We start from the raw sequence: 6,000 nt of genomic DNA, 5'->3' as shown, positions 1-6,000 counted from the left end.
ATTGATGCAGTTGTATCATTATCATTCTTATTCTTGTCTTAGAGACTTTTATTCAGTTGATGTATATATGTATCGAGTATCTATATTTTGAGATCCTACGAGATGTAGTATTGTATTTTGATGTACTTGTATTTTTTATTGTATACCATACAACATGTGTAGTGAATATTGTTATCTAGATGTTCTTTATCATATCGGTTGTACTTATGTGTTTGCTTATGTGATCATGTATTTTTTATTCATTTATGATTGTGTACATTACGCTTAAGATTAAAACTAATTAATAAATTTTTCTTAAATGTGACACAGTGTGAACAAACCCTTGAGGAATAAAAATTGTATTTATAATTGCTTATGTGTATATTGCTTCCACATTGTTATCTTATGTTTTACAATTTTTTTTTTTAAATGTTTGATAAAATATTGTAACATAGTAGGTTAATTTCTCTTGGGTTCCCAAGTGGGGTGTTACATGTATCATTCATTTGGAAGATGGATCCTGGAAGGTAAAAAGAGTTAAGTATTTAGGGGTGTCTACTAATAACTTAGTAGAGATAGAAACATTGATTGAAGGTCTTCGTATCAATTTTGATTTAGGTATAAAAGGAGTAAAATAGAAGGAGATTTGCAGATAATTTTAAATGCAATTGGAAAGAGAAGTACGCCAAATTGAAAAATCAATTCCAAAATGGAATATGCTCTAAAGTTAATAGACAAATTTGAGGAAACCAGAATTCAACATATATTCTAATAAGGAAACAAAAAAACAAATAGATTAGCAAATCAAGGGGTTGACGGGGAAGACTTTGTTATTAGGAATGATCTAGTTATCCATGTTTAACTCAAACTTAGCACATCTAGTAGCTCTAGAATTCTAATACTTCGGATACATATATATCATATTAGTTTTAGTGTCTTAGCTTCAATTTTTAGAATTTGAATTTGAATTTTAGAAGGTAAAGAACTACCCAAGACAATAAAAAAGACAAATATGATAAACATTCTACAATCATAATCTGAAATCACTAATAAATATCTTAATAAGGCATTTCAAATTTCATCCTTAAAAACTAAGGTAAAAAAACCAAAATAAATTTTGAAATTAGCAATCATTACATATTATCCTATTATAATTAAGGGTACTTAATTCATTTAATGAAACTCTTAAGCTAAGGATAAATAACCCATGATTACAGAATTTTAGAGACTAACATTTTTGTGAGCTTGAAGTGCAAATGAAGTTGCAAGGTTACTATGGCCTGATGTAAAATATAAGTGTAAAGAAGACAATCTAAATAGGTTACTGATTCCAAATAAGAAGCACCAACATTTGAAAGAATGTAATTCAAATATGATAGACCACCTTGAAATCCATGCGAGAGAAAAACCAATTTGTAAGATATTCAATTATGTAATAGGGAATGATTGTCTGGCCTAGACCCTAATATTAAAGGCGAATGTATATTTTCTATATTTTTTGTAAAGATACTTCTAAACTGATGTAAGTGTAAGGGAGGGTATGCCTTCATGAAGACCTTTGTTAAGTCACAAAGGTGAATTTATTTGCATGAAATTAGGACATAAATGTACTAATCTACATTGGGGGTTTTCTTCCCCATTCTTTCCCCTCTAGTTGCCTGCACTTTGAATGAGGATAATGTAAAACATTTTGAATATAATATATAGGGTTGTTTCTCTTTTACCAATAAAAAATATTAAATAAAAATATATATATGTATATATGTGTGTTTGTGTGTATATATACATACATACATATAAATGTAACACCTTGCTAGGGAACCCAAGAAAAATTAACCTATAATGTCACTAAGTTTGCCAAACATTATTTTTTTAAAGATTAAAACAAATAAGAGATAACATAGTAGAAGCAATAACTCATATACATATATAAGCAATACAACAATAGTTACATCTCTCAAGGATTCCATAAAGTTGAATCATGCACAAGTTTTATTAAGATTAAATTTCATAAGTAAACAAAGTCCATATCATAGAATAATGATGGGTATGAAATCACATGAAAGAACATAAAAGTACAGAAGATGTCACATGGTATAGCCAGAATGCATAATCATCTTTTGTACATGTCATAGGGTATGACATGCTAAAATAATATACATCATGAAAAGATACAACATCTTGTAGGATCTCAAATAACCAAAGTACAAAATACCAGACTATGACCATAGAATATAACCGGAAGATAAGAATAATAGAAGTGCACAAGGTACATCTAGCATCGACATTTAATTGTCAGATTTCAATGGTATACACTACTAGTCGACCTTGTGGAACTCCCATCGTGCTGAGAAGATAAACTAAAGTACCAATAGATAACAACCCAAAAGTCATAACAAGAATCTAGGTCAAGGAATCTAGATAGCAATCTATCTCAAAGGTAACAAGTACATAAATAACATCTAATCCCAGAGGCAACAAAGACATGTAGGAAACATAATATGCATGTGGACAAGTGTCATCACATGAGTTGACTCTAAGGTTGCCTTGACAATCTCTCTGGACTTCAGCCCCCTAGTGACTTTATGTGGCATCGGTATCCTTTCTTACAAACAAGGCATACTAACAAGGCAAGGTCACAACCAAACATCCTCTCTACTCCCATTCTAGCTTGTACTAGCAATCGAGGCATGGGCAAGGCAATACATCGACTCTTGTTAATTCATTTTAACCCCATTAATGAAATATTATCACTTATTAATACAACTTACAATGGGTTACCCAAGCAACCTCTTTAGGGCTCTGACATCTATTGCAAGCCAATTCCCAACATACACATAGATAACCTAGCCTAAGCTCATAAAAAATATATCTCATAAAATCATAATATTCACTTCAGTTCTATACAAGCAACTAGAAAGCACCAATAGAGAACTTATTTAAACCTCATAAGTTACACCAAGAAAATCACAATATTCACCTCAGTCCTATGCAAGAAACTAGAAAACACCAATAGATAATTGATAAAAACCCTCATAGGTTACACCATGAAAATCACAATACATGACCTTACAAAAAAGAACTTGATTTTATCACAGAAACACATGAAATAACACATTGGTTGTGAATGAAATAATTGTGACAAAACATCACATAGCAACATCATAAAACTATCACTTCCCAAGCCTCTGCTAAACAATCCTATTTGGCCAAACTACTAGGTTTCCCCAAAAAAATCTTTACAAGATAAAACATGATATTTTGACATATATTTAAAACAAGTCTATTTATCTAGTCATTTATTTATTTTTAAATAAAATATTATTAAAAATTATTTACGTCAAATTCAAGTTTTCATTTCATAATTTGATTTCTATTCAAGTCTAATATTTATATGTACTTTTCCTTTAATTCATAATGCAACTCGAGATAACTCAAACTTGAAATTATAATTATAATAAAACTATTTACAATTTCTCTCATAATATTTAAATATTCATAACTAGACGAAATATAGTTAACTCAACTATAACTCTTCTTAAAATATAACAATGTCACAAATATATATTTATTAACTTATAACTCCACTTGCATTAATAAACATATAACAAGTTATAGCCCACTCAATTTTTTAAAATAGAATTAATATTAAAAACCTACTTAAGTAGTGTTTATTTATTTAATTTTCAAAATAAATAATTTTTTTTAATTAATATTTTTTAAAAATTTCCAAAATTAATAATTAATCATAAACAATAATTTTTTATATTTTTTAATAAATTTGATTTAAGTTAAACTATATTGTAAAATAAAAGTAAACATGTAATTAGTATTTTCGCATGTCTTTGACCTCTCAAATCATGGAACCGTAATATACTTAGTTTTCTATATTTAGTATATTCATTTTCACATGGACACATAAGTTTAGCTACAACATGTTTTCCTCTCAATTAATCTTTTTCTTTTTCAATAAATTTTGCAATTAAATTATTTTAGATATAAGAAGAATATTTATCTATATTTAGAAAATTCATAATAATCATATGACAAATTTAAAATTGAAACCCTAGTTGTTCAATTTGTTGTTTTCTTTCAATTTTCTATAACTGAATTTTCTTTATATTAGAAAGGGTTTTAAAATAATATAGTCATGATAATTTTTTAAATTTTTCTACAGTTTTCCTAAGTCATGTTTTCTTCATTAGCATGTTTTCCTTTTTAAAATCTACACCATATTTCTTTATCCTAAAATTAATACAATAAATTAATAAGCATTATGCAAGCACCTAGGAAGACACAAAATTGATATATCTTTCAATAAAATTCTACAATGAATTTTCAAACCCTACCTCAAAACAACAACTAAAATCTAAGACAACCTATAAATGCATGCAAATCCAAACCCTGCAAAAGTTTCAACAATTCTTCTGCTCTGATTCCAAATTTTGCTCCCCAAAACTTGTTTGTGTAGAAATGAGCTCGAATATCTTATTAAAAGGTTTAACTCTACCTAAGTGTAATGCCTACCCCTAGTTCACTTTTCATTTTATGTTGATGAACTCTTTTAGGCCATTTTTATGATTAGCAATACTTGGTTACCCAATTTTTTTTGGATGTTATTTCATAATCAGTTGATATATTTGATGAGCTCCTTGATACTCAGTTATTTCAGGTGTTTATGTTTATCCTTTTGATGATGATGTTTCGTATGTTCATATAGTAATTTCAGTTATTTCATGATGATAGATAGATGGATGTTTTATATGTAGTTTCTCTGGTTACTTACCCCATACTTGCATGTGTATGGTGTACTTGTATGTTTTACTTTATGATTGATGTTTCTGATGTGGTTAAGGGAGGGAGTCGTAGTTACCTCCTAATCGGGATTTACATGATGCACCACTTCCTGGCATTACATGTTTAGTTTCGATTATATATGTATGTACATGCTCAGATTTTATGCAGATTGCAAGTATTGAGCATCGACTTCCTTGAATTGCCAGGATGAGCGTGTCTTATCGCAGTATCTCAATGGTAAAAGAGGGGAGACAGTTCTTAAGTCCAAATCCTAACCTTAAGTCAATTGCCCTAGAAAGTGGGATAAGTATTTGAGTTTTACCTTTCTAAATTTGTCAAGTGACGTGAATTCATGATTTTGACCTTTGCGTTTGATCTAGTACTCTGTTCTTTAAATTGGGTTTTCGTATTTAGTTTTGTGGGTTTGTTGTGATTTTCAGTTATAATTAAATTAAATTAAAAGATAATTTAATGATTTAATGTAATGAAAATTTTATAAAGAAAAATTAATATTTAATTAATTTAGAAATTAATTAAACAAAAGAATTAAATTTAAAGATTTAATTAAAGTTTTAGTTTTGGTGTAATTATATTTAAAGAAAAAATAATATTTAATTGATTGAGAAATTAATTAAATAACAGAATTAAATTTAAAGATTTAATTAAAGTTCTAATTTTGGCATAATTATATTTATTTATTTAATAATAATTTATTTAGGAGTTTCATTTTTATAATAAACTCTAAATATTATTATTAGTTAAATTAATAAATATTTTATTAAAGATGTCTTGCGATTTAATAAAAGAGAGAGAGCAAATTAATTCAATAAAGTTTATTTTAATTAAAATGTAAAAGTTTGCACGTGAAATTAAAATATAATAAAACACTAAAGAAAAAGATTTTGAGTGATTGCAAAATCGAAACCCTTATAGGAGAAAGCTCTTTATTAAGAAATTAGAGCTCATTTCTCTACACACAGGTTTGGAGGAGCCAATTTCCGAGAAGAGGGTTTTTGAAAGAAAGAGAAATTGCTTGCAAACTCTGTGCATTTGATCATTTAGCATAAGATCCAAGTAGGGTCTTGTGAGTTTTGTGTGGTAGTTCTTGTTTAAAATTGTTGTGTCTTTTTCACATTTGTATGGATCTATTTTCAAAATTCAATTCGTGTAGAAACCCTTGTTTGAGAAAATTGATTTTTCGTTTTTGAATTGTCTGTGATTTGA

The sequence above is a fragment of the Cupressus sempervirens genome, chromosome 9 (assembly GCF_028749045.1).
Source record: "Cupressus sempervirens isolate cs-2001-9-10 chromosome 9, ASM2874904v1, whole genome shotgun sequence".
In the NCBI taxonomy this organism is placed as follows: Eukaryota; Viridiplantae; Streptophyta; class Pinopsida; order Cupressales; family Cupressaceae; genus Cupressus; species Cupressus sempervirens.
This window is presented reverse-complemented; position numbering follows the sequence as displayed.